The sequence below is a fragment of the Sapajus apella genome, unplaced genomic scaffold (genome assembly GCF_009761245.1).
Source record: "Sapajus apella isolate SASKATOON/1434 unplaced genomic scaffold, GSC_monkey_1.0 scaffold2, whole genome shotgun sequence".
Classification (NCBI taxonomy): domain Eukaryota; kingdom Metazoa; phylum Chordata; class Mammalia; order Primates; family Cebidae; genus Sapajus; species Sapajus apella.
This window is the reverse complement of record NW_022436942.1, coordinates 35946091-35964350: the sequence shown is the minus strand read 5'-3', so window position 1 is coordinate 35964350 and position 18260 is coordinate 35946091. Positions and strand designations below refer to the sequence as shown.

Below are 18260 nucleotides of genomic sequence, written 5' to 3'. Positions count from 1 at the left end.
AATTTCATGTTATATTCATGTCATAACTCTCAAGTAAAACATTCAGTTTAGATTTCTCTTACATACTTGGCTAACAAGAAAATATTTGATTGCAAAACAAAGGAAAGAAAATCAAAATGCAAATTCAAGTGAGTGGAAACTGCATTTCAAACAAGGAGAATAATCATGTATACAGCATCATAAGCTGGTCTTCAAAGAATGTAGGCAGTGATTGACGAAAACTATTTCTACAGGAAACAAAAGTTCTCTTTGGAATAAAGACAATAGCATATGTAATTTACATTTGCGTCTGAATAAAAATAAATGTTTCAAAATGTATTGTTTAATCAAGAAATTAAAGACGGTCATACCAATGCCAAGAGTAAAATTTGAACGTCTTACCAAATAAAACATTTTGAAAGATCTGCTTGTAATTTTTCTAAAAGCTAAGAGAAGGAAATTAGAAAGTTAGTTAAGATTGTGATACCCAGTTTCGATGGCTTTCCAAATCCAAGATTATTGCATCTAGATTGTAAAGCAGACCATGCCAAGCTTTTGAAAAAAAAATGTGTTCATGTTACACAAAAGGCTTCAAAATCCTGCTCTATTTGGCCTCCTTCTCAACCTTATCTCCTTCAATTCCACCGTCCACCACTGCCCTCCGGCCATGGCTGGCCTTCTCCCACTTCTAGAACACAGTCTGGCATGCTGTACCTCAAAGCCTTGGCAGGTGTCCATGTCTTTGATTAGAACCTTCTCTCAGGCTACATTACATGGCTTCCACCAACCAAAGTCTTTGCTCAGCAAGGCCATTCCTGACACCCTATTTAACATCAAAAACTCCATCCTCTGCTTTATTCCTCTCCAAACACTTACCATGTAAGCACCACAAAAGCAGGGATTTTTGTCTTTTGCCTCCTACTTACTGTGCCTGGCAGAGTACATGCTCAATGAATATCCATTAAATGAGTTAATGAATAAATGCTGATATCTGAGAATGGGGCTACAGGCATGGTTAGTGGCCTAGTTAATCACCTGATGAGTAAAAGCAGTCCCATCCAAAAATCACATCTCCAAGCATTGTACTGACTGTTAGTACCTGGGTTGTGAAAGCAGAGCCTGCGACAAAGGCAGGCATGCAGGTAGTTTATTTGCAAACTGACCCCAGGCATCAAGAATGAGGTAGGAATGAAAGACCAAAAGCAGTGAAATAAACAAATGTTACTGAAAGGGACATGGTAGGAAGGCAGTACACAGGCCTAACTGTTAAAGGGGGCACAGTATTGGCAAAGCTAGAAGCGTTAGTAGGTGACATGGTTTGGATGTTTTGTCTCCTCCAAATCTTGTGTTGAAATGTGACTGCCAGTGTTGGAGGTGGGCCTAGTGGGAGGTGCTTGGGTCATGGGGATGGATCACTCGTGAATGGCTTGGTGCTGTCCTCATGGTAATGAGTTCTCACTCTATGAGTTCATGTGAGATCTGGTTGTTTAAAGAGCCTGGCACTTGCTTTGTCTCTTTCTTGCCCTGTCTCTGGCCATGTCACACGCTGGCTCCCCTTCATCTTCCGCTATGATTGTAAGTTTCCTGGGGCCCTCACCAGAAGCAGATGCCATCACATGCTTTCTGTGCAGCCTGCAGAACCGTGAGCTAAAATAAACTTCTTTTCCTTACAAATTACTCAGCCTCAGGTACTCCTTTAATAGCACCGCAAATGAACTAACAGTAGATAAGCAAGGGTGGGTGGTATGCAAGAGTGAGGACCGTAAGCCTTGTTGGGGCAAGTCTGGAGAAGAGAATGGGTGAGGTTGCTACTGGACAGTATCATAAAGCTAGGCAGAACAAAGAAGACTGACAAGTTCTAACTGCCTTGAAGTAATCTCTGATTTCAGGGTGGAGTAATTGCTCAGAAAGGCATAATGATCAGAACTGGCTTTATGGGCTTGTAATCTGCATTTGCATAGGGACCCTGCCCTTGGTTTAATGTTCTGCACTGGAATCTTAAAAGTCTTACTATCTTTTTATTTATTTATTTATTTAAGATGGAGTTTTGCACTTGTTGCACAGGCTGGAGCGCGGTGGTGAGATCTCGGCTCACTGAGACCTCCACCTCCTGGGTTCAAGTGATTCTCCCGAATAGCTGGGACAACAAGCACTCGCCACTACACCAGGCTCATTTTTGCATTTTTAGTAGAGACAGGGTTTCCTCATGTTGGCCAGGCTTGTCTGGGACTCCTGACCTAAGGTGATCCACCCGCCTTGGCCTCCCAAAGTCCTGGGATTACAGGCATGAGTCACTGTGCATGGCCCACTATATTATCTTTGAACTTGTGTTTTGTAGTGATGGCTGAGGGGACTATGGCACATGTACACAGCTGGAGGCTAGATGCTGGACCACTCTGCATGCAACCCGTTGTGGTCCAGCAGCCCATGCACAAAGGGCTCACCGCCACCAGCCAAGTGGGCAGGAGGCACACACAGCAGTCCCTGTGAGAAGTCCAGGGTGCCCCAGGGCCCGTGGGAACAAGCAAGCTGGGACCTGGCCCAAGATTGAACGTAGCAACAGTGACAGCAGCAGCAGAAGTAATGGAACAGGAAAAATGGCAGAGGACACAGAAGAGAGAAGGGACTCTGTATAAACACAGCACCAGGACCTGCAGAGGAAGGCCGTCTTGCCCATGTGTCCCCAGAGCCTGTCCTTGGCACATCTGCACAAATGTTAACACTCCCTCTGCCTAGAGCACTGGGACTATAATTGCTGGCATTCAGGCAGTAAATTCCATCAGTAAATTATTACAAAATAAAAGTCTGTACACATGGACATGGAAGTGAAGCATATCAGGGAATTATTAGTATTCTTGAAAGAGTTTAGTATCTCTGCTTTTGAAAACTGCTGCAAGATTGCAAAATAAATGTCTACAGGCTTCAAAAGGGAAATTACACTTAAAAATTGTCACATCCAATGAAAGAGACTTCTATTTTCATACAAAGCTTTGGCTGAAATAATTATTAACAAGGAAATCAGTTTTTAAGTTAATTTTGTTCTTCCAATTAAAGATACAGCAATAGAATTCATAAAAGGGCATTTTCAATTATATACATAACATAAGCCTCTATCAGTTTCTTGTATTGGTCTCTGTAAGTTACAGAAAATACCAGGAAAAAAAGTTAAATGGCATTGTATACGTTTACATTCAAAATTAAATTCAAACATACAAAATTGATTTGTATAGAGTTAAATTGTTTTTAGAAAAATTGTTCCCCAAGAATTATCAGCCCCAGATGTACTAAAATATATGTATCACAGTAATTTATCAGAAATGTATTCCCATGTAATCACAGTCAAAAAATAGTCTTAATAACTCCCTACCAGTAGCATCAATAGAATCTTATCAAAATTATAAATTATCAAAAATTATTTGTCATCTTACATTTGCCAAGAGTGACCAGAATTGTTCTTAATTAGATTGATGGAAAAGTACAAATTTTGATGATCTAATAAGTGAATTTGCAGAAAAGTGGGCCAGAAAAATCTTATAATCCATTAAGATTTTATAATAATGTGTTATTAATTTTATTATATAAAATTATGACACCAAAAATATTCTTTTTTGATAAGTTTATGTTGTCATTCATGTGTCACTATTACTCCTTTAATGTTTTATAAATAGTAAAATATGTTTAAGGAAGAAAGCTTTATAGTTTAGTACCTTTAATGGCACTTTTCTTCTTTTTTGAACTAAGGGCCCCGTATTTTTTATACACTGAGCCCCACAAATTATACATCTGTCCCTGATAATAGTCATTTGAAATGTCGTGACATGGTTTAAATGTGTCATGTGCTGGACACTTAATCCCTGGTGCAAGTGTTGGGAGATGAGATTTTTAAGAATGATTTAGGTGATGAGGATGGAGCTATGAAAGCAGACATTAATGACATTAATTAATTAATGTCACTATCAAAGAAGTGGATTTGTTATAGAGAGTGGGTTTGTTATAAAAACAAGTTTGGCCCCTGTTGCTCATTCTTTAGCACATGCTCTTTTGCTCATCCCCCTTCCATCATGGGATTACCCAGAAAGAAGGTTCTCACCAGATGCTGACCCTTGGATGTCCCAACTTCCAAAACCATGAGCCAGATAATTTGTTTTTCTTTATAAATGACTCAGCCTTAGCTGGGCTCACACTTGTAATCCCAGCATTTTGGGAGGCTGAGGCAGGAGGACCTCTTGAGGTCAGGAGTCCAAGACCAGCCTAATTAACATAGCAAGACCTTGTCTTTATAAAAAAAAGAAATTAACAATTAAAAGTAAATAACTAACCCAGTCTCTGGTATTCTGTTGTAGTAGCACAAAATGGACTAAGGCACTACACCATTAGAATCTGGACATCAGTTTGAAGCAAAGGACATTCTTTCAACAGGGAGAAAATTAAAAGTGTGAGAGGTAACAAGAAACCAGCACCTGGCAATGTATGGCCCTTTCTGACGGTCTTTCCTTCAGGAGAGGAATGACTAATTAATAAGAAAGAGGGTGGGGAAAACCATCTTTTTAATACAGATCTTGCAAAGCCAAAATCAAGAAACCTTGAGGAAAAAATAAAATAGGTAGCTGAATTGCACATGGAAAAATGTGTCTGCCCCTATCCATACATACCTTGTTAGAGTTGCAAAACTAGGGTTGAATACATGAAGAATTTTTAAAATCAGACTAAATAGCATACTAGAGAGTTAAAGAAAATAAAGACCAAGTGAAGGAATATGTATTACAGATAATGAAGACTCTGGCTAGTAAGCAGCCAATGTTTTAAATCAAAAGGAGCTTATAAGCGTAGGATGAGTAAGTCTAGAGACTGAATGCACAACATGAGTACTATAGTCAGTAATATTGTATCATGCTCAGGATAATTGCAAAGAGAGTAGTTTTAGATTCTCTTACCCCCAACACAAAAAAGCAACCATGTGAAGTGATGGGTAAGTTCATTTTCTTGACTACAGTTACCATTTCACTGTAAGTATATCAAAACATCATGTTGTATACCTTAAATATATGTATGAACAAAAGAAGCATATAAGAGCTAAGACTGAGGGAGATAGGAGCTGGGAAGTGTGGCTTGGCACAGAAGGAAAGGATACAAACTGTTATTTTTCTCAGATAGTGAAACATTAGCTGATTGGCCACAGTCATTGCATGTAGAAAGCCTGGTCAAAAGGCAAACTAGGAGTTAGGTTCTTGTTCCACTGCGAGTGTCACCATGACACTAGGCAGATTTAGTCTTGCTTATCCTAATCTGAAAACTGAAGGAATTTACATTATCTTCCTACTCACGGGGTTTGGCAGAGATAACATATGTGAAAATTCTCTGAAAATCTAAGTCGTAGTCACAGCCTTAAATTACACATTCCAGCACTTAGAAGAGCTGTTTTATGTTAAAAAAAAAAAAAAAAAAAAAAAAAAAAAGAATGGCTTTCCTGTGATTTAAGAAAGACTGTAATTTCAGTGGAGTGTTCATCAGTAGCAAGCTCTATCTCCTTAAATATTCTTTAAAAACCATCTATCAAATGATGAATAGCCAAGACACCAATAATTACTGAGTTGTCCTCAAATCTCTCCTAAACTGATCATAATTATGATAAACAGCTAACAACACAGAAAGAGCTGACCAGTGGAAAACTGCAGTAGTGAGCAGAATCTGGATTACAGTCCAAAATAAATACCAAACCCTTTAAAAATATCTGCATGATTTCATAAACACTAAAACACAAACACATAAAACTCTTGAAGTTATTTGAACAAATGATGATAAACATGATAAAAATATCCCGAATTTTAAAACCAGACATGAGCTTTCTCCAAGCTCTCTCCAAGCCTTCAGCAAAGTGTCCTTCTAGAAAGTCTATAGAATTGATATGGAACTGTAGAAATAATCTACCCAATTCTGTGCTACGGTTATATAACCTTGTATACAGTTCCGTATCTTCAGAAAACCAGTTTAATCATTTGTAAATGGCATAATAATTTCCCTGCCTATTGCATGAGGCTTTCAAGTAATTAAACCAGCAAATGTCTTGAAAACTATGAGAATCTCTGAACAGTGAGACATTTCTACCAGTGTTCACTATGTTCCTAGGCTTTTCAGCTTGATGTGGAAAGAGTCAGGGACACTAAAAAGGAGGGAATTTGAAGAATTCTTTATCTAAGGCCATAGTCAATAAAAAGAGGACAGAATCCCTTTAGTGGGCTTTGCTTGAAACAAAGCAAAAATGAAACAAAAGTAACATGTTGGTGATTTCTGAAGCAACTAACTTCTGTTCTGTAGAAATCTAGGTTTGTCTAGCCAAACATTAAGAAGTATTACTTTGCACAAACAAAGCAGATTTATGGCAAATATGTCTGCATTTACTTATTCAAATAAAATGTTGCTTCCCAGCATTTTGGGAAGTTGAGGTGGGCAGATCACAAGCTTAGGAGTTTGAGACCAGCCTGGCCAATATGGTAAAACCCTGTCTCTACTAAAAATACAAAAATTAGCTGGGTGTGGTGGCAAGGGCCTGCAGTCCCAGCTACTCAGACGCTGAGGCAGGAGAATCGCCTGAACCCGGGAGGCGGAGGTTGCAGCGAGTCAAGACAGCACCACTGAACTCCAGCCTGGGTGGCAGAGCAAGACTCCATCTCAAACAAACAAACAAACAAAAAACAAAACAAAAAAACAAATTTGCTTCCCTCAAAATAACCACATCTGCAAAATTAACACATTTATTCCAACTACTACGCTTGCCTCTCTCACACCCCCAGTTCGAAATATTTTTAGAATTGAGTCACACTTCATTTGTAAACCAAAACAATGTTATCCAGAAATGGTCCCCAAACATATTTGGTTTCTGACAAAATTTAAATTCATCTTTAAAAATATTTTGCTAGGATTGGAAATTCTTCAAAAGAAACTATCATAGAGTGCTTAATCACAGGCTATCACAAAAGAACATTTTTGAGTTGTTTTAGCAATAGCATCTTCAATGTAGTACTGGTAGAACTTCCCAAAGGAACTTCCTCCAAGAGACTATCTGAGCAAGTTCTAATTTTGTTTTATTGGGTTTTTTTTTTTTTTTTTTTGAGACGGAGTTTCACTCTTGTTACCCAGGCTGAAGTACAATGGCGTGATCTCGGCTCACTGCAACCTCCACCTCCCGGGTTCAGGCAATTCTCCTGCCTCAGCCTCCTGAGTAGCTGGGATTACAGGCACGCGCCACCATGCCCAGCTAATTTTTTGTATTTTTAGTAGAGATGGGGTTTCACCATGTTGACCAGGTTGGTCTCGATCTCCTAACCTCGTGATCCCACCCGCCTCGGCCTCCCAAAGTGCTGGGATTACAGGCTTGAGCCACCGCCCGGCCTGGGCTTTTTTTTTTTGAAACAGTCTCACTCTCACTTAGGCTAGAATGCAGTGACTTGATTGATCTCTGCTCACTGCGACCTCCACCTCCCGGTTCAAGTGACCCTTGTGCCTCAGCCTCATGAGTAGCTGGAATTACAGGTGCACTGCCACATGGGACTAATTTTTGTATTTTTAGTAGAGACGGGGTTTCACCATGCTGGCCAGGCTGGTCTTGAACTCCTTACTTCAAATGATCTGCCCACCTTGGCCTCACAAAGAACTGGGATTACAGGCGTGAGCCACTGCCCGTGGCCCTGATTTTGTTCTGTTGTTGATTGGCCATGTTACATTGCCTCATGCATTTGTGTTTATATGCTCAGGTGTGCATATCTATGCCTGTGTGTATGTACATGTCAATCTCGGCATGCTGCTGCTTTGCCTGCAGTAGCTGATGAAAATTTTACTATCTCTGCTCAACGCTTTATCAGAGTAAAAAGGATAAGTGAGGTATCCCAGGAAACCGGGAAATATTTGGAGGAAGGAATGCATATCCTAGTGTAGAAATTATTTTTTATTTCACCATCCCACTTTTGGTTTCATCATACCATTGATTCCTTATCTCATATTATGTCATTTCTTTGTTCTCTTTTTCCCTAGTAGGCTCTAAGCTCTAAATGTGTAGGGCCTGTGGGTCCTGCTCAACTCCATAGCCCAAGGCCTAGAACATAATAAATGCTTGATAAATCTATTTGGAAGGAAAGAAAGGAGGGAGGGAGAGAAGAGAAAAAACAGGGAGGGAGGAAGAAATGAAGGGGAAAAGGAAAATTTCCCATGTCTGGGCTGAGATTTAATTCCTTTCTCTTTGAAAGAAGTCAGCTGGTGGTTCAGTCTACACTAAATTAAAAACAGGTGAGGGAGCCAAGGATCATTTAGATGCTCTTTCCCACCCAACCCCCCAAACTGTTTTCACTCACAACACTTCTGACACCAAATATGTGAGGGATTTTTCCCATACCAGTAAATTCTCCAACTCTCCAGACATCAACTGGGTGTCCTAGGATACAATTAAATTCGGACACTAGCTACCCAGCGTTAGCTCAGACCCCACAGGTTAAGGTTCAATCCCACAAGACTGCCCTCATTTCAGACACCAGTCAAAAGTCCCAGGTTGCCACTTACACTTCTGACAGGCTATAAAATCAGGGGTTCCCATAATGCCCTCTTCACATTCAATAACTTGCTAGAATGACTCACAGAACTCAGGAAAGTGTTTTACTTGCTATATAACTGGTTTATGATAGAGTATAGTTCGGGAACAGCCCAGTGGACGAGATGCATAGGTTCAGGTATAGGGAAGGGATGAGGACCTTCCAAGCCCTCTCCAGGATCCCAGCACCTCGATGTGTTCACCAACCCAGAAGGTCTGTAAACCCTGGAGTTTTTTACGGAATTTTCATTACGTAGGCATAATTGATTAAATCATTGGCCATTGATGATTAAACTCAATATCCAGTCCCTCTCCCCTCCCCAAGATCATGCCTTGGTCTTTTTGGCAACCAGTCCCCTTCTTGAAGCTATTTAGGGGTCCCCAGCCACCAACCAATTCACTAACATAACAAAAGTCACTTTTAAAATTACAGAGCTTCCAAGGGTTTCAGGACTGTGTGCCAGCAACTGGGAACAAATGCCAAATATCTATTTCTCATTGTGCCCCACCTCTTCATCCATGCCCAAAAATCTCTGCCAATTACCGCCCCCACCCACATCTTCATTTTTTGATAAACTTTCCTTAATCTTAAAGAACTATGCAAATGCAACTTCAAGCCAAAGATTCCAGCCACAGTTACCTCTTCTGCATAGAAATTATGGAGCTATATAAGAAACCCAAAGTGCTGAATGTTTTATTTTTGACAGGTGCTATGGTATCAGATGAAGCTGCTATGGTCTCACTGTCTTTCTATTTATCTATCCTTTTCTTTCTCTCTCCTTCCCTCCCCCACCAAGGATCACATCCCCCTCCATGAAGTCAGGGTTTATCCACCAGGACAATTTAGCCTGGTCCTCATATTCACCAAAGTCTGAAAGGTAGACTTTAGACATTGTGTGCAGGTGAACTTACACACCATTGTCTTGAAGGCTGGGAGTCGTGTTAAAAGAGTTAGCTTGTTAAATGTAAACATTTCAAATAAACGTGATCCTGTTTGGGCATTTCTTCATTTTTAAAGACATTGGAAGACTTAAATAGAACTAGCTTGGGCATTCTCAGCCTCTTAGAGGCTCTGAATATGATGAAGAACTCTGGCTTCTAATGATTTGGCCTTGAATATGTTTCTATCCCTTGGAAACCCAGTTTAATTATTTCTAAAATGAGGTAATAATTCCCATCCTGCCCATCATATAGTGCTGTTAGAAGGACAAAATGTGAAAATGCCTTGAAAAACTGGAGGAGCTTTACAATGAAGTGAAGGTCAAGACCTGAGGGTTAGGGTCCAGCACCTCCCACTGCCCAGGTGTGTGACCTTGCCAAAGCACTAACCCACACTGTAAACACAAGGGCTCACCCTGCTATGTTTTTAATCCCTGCCAGCTATCAAATTTTATGTTAGAAGATGAGGGATTATTATCATCACTTCCTTTCACTTTGGTTACATAAGGAGCTAAAATAAACTGGCCTTTTTGCATATTACTTTTATTTTGTGGAATAAAGAGTTTACCCTTAGCAAACCTCAGGAAACTGACCAGAGGGTGGAGCTGAAAGGAAAGTAGCAATAAGTTTATTGAGAAATCACATTTTGCAAGTCAGTGGCTAAGAAAAAAAATTATGCTTCTAGCTACAGGGGCTTGCAGGTAACACATCTTAATACTCTTTAGAACATCAGAAGTAATCAACTACAGCCAATGTCTACTTTTACATGTAATTCTAGTAATCTAGTGCAAAAGAAACGAAAACTGAAGGGCAGTAGGGGAAAAATATCAGAGAAATGGTGAATTTGTTCTACACATGTTTTGCCAATAATGAGACAACAAAGCAAAAAGGAATGTCTTGAGTTTAATGATGACTAGAATAAAGCAAGAGATAAAAGTATTCATAAAAATGGAATCTTGAATTCCATCATTCATATTAAAAGCTCTTTTAAGTAAATAACTCCACCAGTTTCCCACCCACAGGTATGAACTCAGTTTTCCTGGGCTCTGATCCCTCTGCTCACTCTTAAATCCTGTCCCTCAACAACTGTTCTATCTCAAAAGCCATGCTCTTCACAATTCCATGACAGCTTTTATAGCCATGGCTTAATCGTAGTTCCCTACTTCTTTACTGATGGATACTGTTACTAGAGAATAAATGTTAGCTATGCAGAACAAACAAAATAGCACCCCAGGCAATCATGCTAATTAATGCAGAATTGTTGTCTTTTGATAGTATCCCTAGTCATAAGATTAAACAATGATGCTTCAGAAAAATATATTTTTATTATGCTGTAATATAAACAAAGCACAATAAATAATCACACTAAATAATCTTAATATATTGCTGATGTCAAGGAGCCAATGATCTTTTCTTTTAAATTAAAAACAAAATCAGAGAAAGAACCAGAGGTCCCGAGGCAAGTGTCTATAGTCCCAGCTTCTTGTAAAGCTGAGATGAGAAGATCCTTTGAGCCCAGGAGTTCTAGTCCAGCTTGGGTGACAGACTGAGACCCTATCTCAAAAAAAGAAAACCAGGATTGCACCATCTGCTATCATTCTAATTAAGGCTAGATTCTAAGGGGATTCACGAGGAGCTTACCCCTTTAGATCTACTATTGTCTGTGCTTAAAATATTGCATATGGGAGGCCAGCAGATTGACTTCCAAGCACAGGCACATTTTGTTTGAATAACACAGTGGTTTAAGATTTTTTTGAGCAGACATTAAAAAAAATATAGACACTTAACTGGCCTTTCATTAAAAATTGGAAAATCTGGCAACAATGGACATTGTTTATTCTATCTTCCCTCTTTCTCCATCTGCCTTCTCTATGTTTTCCTGCTCTCATTCTTTCCTTGAACACCAATGCATTTCATTTATTTAGACTTCCTGACTGGCCCCGTTGGGATATGAGTTTTCTACCCCTTCTGAAGGAACTCATATCACAAGACTAGTAGCGTCTTTGTTTGGATTTCCTTTATTTACAGTACAGTTTAAAAGGTCTTCCTGCTTCTGAGTTTTTGTCTTAATGTCAATATAATGTGACCAACTTAATAGTAATAGACTAGAATGTTAGAAATGCTTTAAACATGTACTAGTGAAATAAATAGAAAAAGTGCTTCCAGTCATATGAAATCCACAGAGGAAAAACATAGAGAAAGTACAGAGAATGAAAGCATTGTAAGGGTTGCAAATAGAAACACAGACACAGACACACACACACACACACACACACACATATATATATACACAAATTAAGAAAAAAGGAATACCACCAGCAGGCTCAGACATCCAAAACCCATCAAAAATGAATCTATAGTTTAACAGAACCTGAATTTCATTAAGCTTCTAATCTCAAAAAACAACTTTCTGGTGACTCCTCAAAATAGGGTGGTTAAAAATATATATCATCTCATGTAATTGAACAGGACATACTATCAGCCAGTTAAATGCTGGGAAGAAAATAACTGAAAATGCAATCCCTGGTTGTAAATCAAGAGCTCTCAAACTTGGATCCTTTAAAAAAAAAAAAAACACTGAGGTCTAAATCCACTTCAAAGATTTGCATTTAATTGGTGTGGAGTGTAGCCTGGACATCGGGACTCTTTAAAGTTCTTCAGGTGCTTCTAAAATGCCACATTATTTGAGAAGCATTGCTGTAGGCATTGCTTTGGTTATCACTAAATACTAGGGCTCCTGCCTCTTAAAAAGCAATCACATTTTCTGAGATTAAATAAACCATCTACGTATTCCCAAAGTTCCAAAAAGTGTATCATGTCATTAAACTACAGATTTGAGAGAATAGGAGGTCAGAAAGCCAATATTTTTACCCCAAAGGAAAATGCTGCCTAAATCCACCCAAAGAAATTCTACAATCCTACTTGAACAAGTTAACTCCTAGACTAGACCTTGATATCCTCATGTGTAAAATAGAGACAATAATTCCTACTTTATAAAGTTGTTCTACTAATTAAATGAGGTAATGCCTATGGAGGGATACTTAGTTCTTTTAATCACAAGTCTTTTTTTATAAATCTGATATTCAGTGATTACAGTTTTTCCTTAAAGCTATAGCTAATAATTTTAGCTAATATTAACCTCTCTCCTCCTTTATATTACAGTGCTCCAATTTCTTTTCTTTTCTTTTTTTTTTTTTAGACAGGGTCTTGCTCTGTCATCCAGGCTAGAAGTGCAGTGCCTGGATCTCAACTCAACCTTCACCCCCTGGACTCAAAGTACTGAGATTACAGTGTGAGTCACCGTGCTGGCCTACAGAGCTCACATTTCAAATGCTTTATTTTGTATTGTCCTATAATTGTTCAATGACTTGTGGTCTGACTAGATAGACTAGAATTATTTGGAAAGAAGGGAGATTAAAAGGCCACTTATCAGCAATGAGAAAAGCCGCTTGCTTCTCATACAGTTTACTACAACATATTAGGTTGGTGCAAAAGTAATTGTGGTTTTTGCTATTAAAAGTAATATCTAGATTAAAAGACTTGATCCTACAATTATGAGAAGAGAAATTAGCAATGAATTCGAAAGTACACCCAGAAAAGCCAATGGATCAGCAGTTGGAAGGGGACTGTGGAGTCATATATTCATTTTTAAAGGTAGAATAAGTCATATTTTGTGTATTAGTTTTGCTGGCAGCTATAACAAATTATCAGAAATTTGGTGGCTTAAACACACCAGTTTATTATCTTATAGTTCTGTACATTAGAAGTCTGACATGGATCCCACTGGGCTGAGATCAATGTGCCACCAGGGTGCATCCCTTTGTGAGGACTCAAGAGGAGAATCTGTTTCTTTGTCTTTTCCAGCTTCTAGGGTTCCTTCCCTTAACTCTTGGCTTCTCCCTGTGTCTTCAGATCTAGCAATGCCAAGCAGCGTCCTCATGCTACCAACTCTCTGAGTCCCTTTCCTGTTGTCACAAAAGAAGTCAGAGGGACTCCTTTTGTGTCTCTCTCTTCTACTTTCATTTTTATTTATTTGTATTTTTGAGTTAGGGTCTCGCTCTGTCACCCAGGCTGAGTGCAGTACTGTGATTGTAGCTCACAGCAACCTTGTCCTCTTGGGCTTGAGGGATCCTCCCACCTCAGCCTCTCAAGTAGCTAGGACCACAGGTGCACCACACCATGCCTGGTTAATTTTTTTTTAACGTTTGTAGATCCTCGGGGGAAGAGGTGGTGGGGACAAGAGCGGGAGATGGGGGAGAGCTCTTTATGTTGCTCATGCTGATCTAGAACTCCTGATCTCAAGTTAACCACCCCCCCCAACACCTCAGCCTCCCAGAGCACTGGGATTACAGGTATAAGCCACGGCACCTGGCCCCTCTTCCACTTCTAAGGACCCTTGTGATTACAATGCACCCATTTATGTCAGAGACATCCTAACCAGAGTGATTCTATTTTGAATAAAAGCCAGATAGAGCAAGACCTGCTGGGTTACATTTCCAGGAAGTTAGACCCTGTCGATCACAAGATGTTTATGGTTGAGGAAACGAGTTCATGGAAAAAGGCATCCTTAGTTTAAAAACAGGTTTCCCACTAAAGATAATAGGATCCTCACAAATTCTTGCTAAAAGTAATAATTACACAAGATAATAACAATACTAATAGTCCATCATAAACTGAACACAAAGACCATTATTCTTTGCCTGAATATCCCATATAAGTAAGTCTTATGTTTGAGGTAGAGGCATTCCTCCTCTTGCTTTCTTAGCAAGCCCTACTCTGTAATAGAGATGTTTCTAATAAACTGTTTTAACTTTACTATATTCCAAGACTCACCCTGAATTCTTTTCTCTGTGAGATTCAAGAACTCACTCTTGTGGTCTGGGATGAGATCCCCTTTCTGATAACATGTAGGTAATCCAGGCTTGTCTCCCTACTTTAGCTGACTGGCAAACTTATTCCATCTTAATTCTCTTTTGCCATGTGACACATTTACATAATAACAACAATGGAAAGAGAAGCCAAACTTGACTGTCAATTACATATCAGTGATCATCTAATCTCTCAGTTCAGTGACAACTAACTGTTATCCCAATTCCAGATATTCTTTTGGAAGCCTTGAGAAGCTAATAGAATCAATCATTTATAAAGAAGTAACATCTAATACAAGACAAATTAAGATAACAGTAACTCACCAAATCATGCACTCACAAGGCAACAAACCACACCTCTTCTCTTCTCTACCTGATTCATGGCAGACATTGCGAATCCACCAGGTATAACTGTAACCTCAGAATCTTACACAGAGCATACTAAGAATTATCAGTGAGCACAATCAATCAAATTGGCATGTGAACTGTAATCTATATCCCATTCTAACTTTGAACAATTGTGGGAGCAAGAGACTTTCTCTGAGGGACATTTTTTGGAATCAGGTGATGATGTGATTTTTTTTAATTGGCAGACCAAAGGAATCCCAGACGAGCTAAATAAAGGTATTATAATAAGAAAATAAAATAAGTGAAATACTTCAACCATTCACAGAAATCTGTGTTTCAATGATCCCCTATAGAGAAGTCATTGGGTGGCCGAGAAAATCTTCCTGTATTTCTAGCCCTGCCCACATAACACAAAGCCTTCTCTTGAGATCTATTATTATGCACCTTTCTTTTTCCTAAAAGGATATTTTGTTCAGAAATAGATTTGGATAGATGTGTCTGTGTAGGCATTTTAAAGTTTTCATTACTCTAAAATAAAACTCTATGGCCTTTTACAAGTATTCATATACTATAAGTAATCTATGATCATGGTAGAGAAATTAGAAAAAAAAACAAGAAGATAGAAAAAAGAAAAAAATCTCACATCTAATTCTATCTGCCAGAAATACATTTTGGTGCTTAATCTGACAAATGTGTTTACATTCATTTATTCATTTAACATATTTTATTGAGCTCTGTGCCAGGCACTATCCCAGGCCTTGAGAGTACAACATGAATAAAATAGAAAAAAAATCTATGCCCTCGATGAGCTCAATTACATACAAAAAAGAAAATTTTAAAAACCACAAATTATACCATATTTTGCATATATGTAGTTTGTAACTGGCTTTTTCTATATCCTAGGTTTTCAAAGTAACCCCCTAATTTTGTCAGGCTTTTGTGGTTTTCCCAGTAATCTTGGCTGAACTGAGAGATGAGTACTGACTGCTACATAATTAACAGTCCAGTCTGAATTTTCTTTCCATAGTTTGTTGCTATGTGATCAGAAGATAATCTTCTCTCAAAAAAATAGTACTGTCTCTGAATTTCTTTAGGCCACAAAGCCTACTCAGGGAATTAAATAGAACTTCATTCTATCTTACCCCAGTGGTAAAAGAAAAACTTCAGGTGAATTAAATTTAAAGGAGTTTAAGTAATGAATGACTTGAGAATCGGGCAGCTCCTAGAATCACAGCAGATTCATAGAGACTCCAGGGGTGCCTCGTGGTCAGAACAAATTTATAGACAAAAGAAGTAATGTATAGAAATTGGAAGTGAAGTACAGAAGCAGCTGGATTGGTTACAGCACATGAGCAGCTTGAAGTACGCATATGAGTGCTCAGCAGCATGTTGAGTGCTTGAAGTGTGCTGCTGGAATTGGCCAAGACTCAGCTATTGTTACAGATGCATACTTCTAAGCTAGATTTTCAACCTTGTTAGGCTGCCATTCATCCACAAGGACTCAAATATAGAAGTAAGGAGTCCCGGCCAGGCACGGTGGCTCACACCTGTAATCCCAGCACTTTGGGAGGCTGAGGCGGGTGGATCACATGAGGTTAGGAGTTCAAGACCAGCCTGACCAACATGGTGAAACCCCATCTCTACTAAAAATACAAAAATTAGCTGGATATGGTGGTGTGTGCCCATAATCCCAGCCAGCTACTCCGGAGGCTGAGGCAGGAGAATCGCTTGAACGTGGCAGTGAGCCAAGATCACACCACGGTATTCTAGCCTGGGCAACAAGAGTGAAAAACTCTGTTTAAAAAAAAAAAAAAGAAGAAGTATGGGGTCCTTCTTTGGCCATATTTAGCTTCAACACCTGTTATGTATTGCTGCATCAACTGTCCCCCTAAACCTTAAGGGCTTAAAACAACAATCATTTTTATTACTAATTGACAATTATGGAGGTTTACTCTGTTCAGCAGAATAATTCTTTCTTGGACTTTTTTCCCATGCAGTTTGACAATTTCTGGTGCTAGAGTCATCTTGAAGGCTTCTTCACTCACAGGTCCTGTTGATTCTGGCTATCACCTAAGAGCTTAGTCAAAGTGGCAGCCTAGAACATCCACATCCAGCTATGTGGCTGAGCTTCCTCACAACATGGTGGTTGGGTTTTGAGATAGGATATCCAAAAGCATTAGACAGAAGCTGTATCACCTTTTCTGACTTAGCCTCAGAAGTTATGTAGGGACACTTCTACCATGGTCACAAGCCTATGAGATCAAGGAAAAGAAATATAAACCTATCCTTTTGATAGGAGGAGTATCAACATCACCCTGTGAGAGCTTATGGGGCGGGATATAGTGTGTGACCATCCTTGGATAATGAAATGTCACATATCTCAGTCTCCTTACACCTATACTACATATGGTTAAAAGTCAGAGGCAGCAAATTTCAGGGCCACTGTAAGTTTAAGAGAAAAGTTCTGTCACTATCAAGACTCTCTAACACATCTCAAAGTTTCAGTTTAGTAAAAAAGAACTGACAATGAAATAACCAAGTATTCTAATTCTAATATTTATCCTGTAGATTAATGCGGATAATTATCTGCTGGTGATGAAAGCTGCATCAGGCTTTTCCCTCTTTAATTTGGAAAACTCATCCTGGGAAAGTGACATATAGAGAAACACTCTTTCCTGTGTATGAAGCATGGGAAGCACTATTACCTAATTTTGGCATTGAAGGCTTCTAAGATTATATTGTAAATTAATCTTAATAGTGCTGAAATGTAATATTAAGAAGGCTGCCAAATGGATTCCAGATATGTGTGGGATCTCTAGGTACTTTGTTGGGAAGAGATAAACACATTAAATTATCATTTAGTCTTACCAAAAAAAAAAAAAAAACCACATAAGAATTTAGAGGAACTATTTAATAATATGTGCTTGCTAAAACAAATCAACTTTCTTTGATTCACAGTTAATGAATACCTATGAAACATCTGATACAAACAAATACCAGGTACCCACAGTATACTAGCTATATTAATCTGTTTTCATGCTGCTGATATAGACATACCTGAGACTGGGCAATTTACAAAAGAAAGAGGTTTAATAAACTCACAGTTACACGTGGCTGGAGAGGCCTCACAATCATGGCAGAAGGCAAAAAGCACGTCGCACGTGGCGGCAGACAAGAGAAGACAGCTTGTGTGAGGAAACCCCTTTTACAAAACCCTCAGAGCTCATGAGACTTCCTTGCTATCACAGGAACAGCACAGGAAAGACCTGCCCTCATGATTCAGTTATCTCCCACCAGGTCCCTCCAACAACACATGGGAATTCTAGATGAGATTTGGGTGGAAACACAGCCAAACCATATCACTAGCTATCTAGGATACATATAAAATAATGTAAAAGTGATTAATCCTGTAGCATTCTTAATATTATAATATAATATTACAAAATACTATTATAGTATAATATATTTTTTAGTATATTATATTTAGTATATTTTTTATTATATATTTAGTATAATATATTTTTTATTTTATAGTATAATATTACAAA

At 38.8% G+C, this 18260-nt stretch overlaps 1 protein-coding gene across 1 annotated transcript in view; it reads left to right on the top strand.

The window, feature by feature from the left end:
- The first annotated feature begins 1504 nt into the window (after nt 1-1504).
- Nucleotides 1505-18260, top strand: part of CSRP2 (cysteine and glycine rich protein 2) — a 59738-nt gene continuing 42982 nt past the window's right edge. The window contains exon 1 of the mRNA XM_032296291.1: nt 1505-1554. The gene's annotated coding sequence lies outside the window, so the exon portion shown is untranslated. The remainder of the gene's footprint in view (nt 1555-18260) is intronic.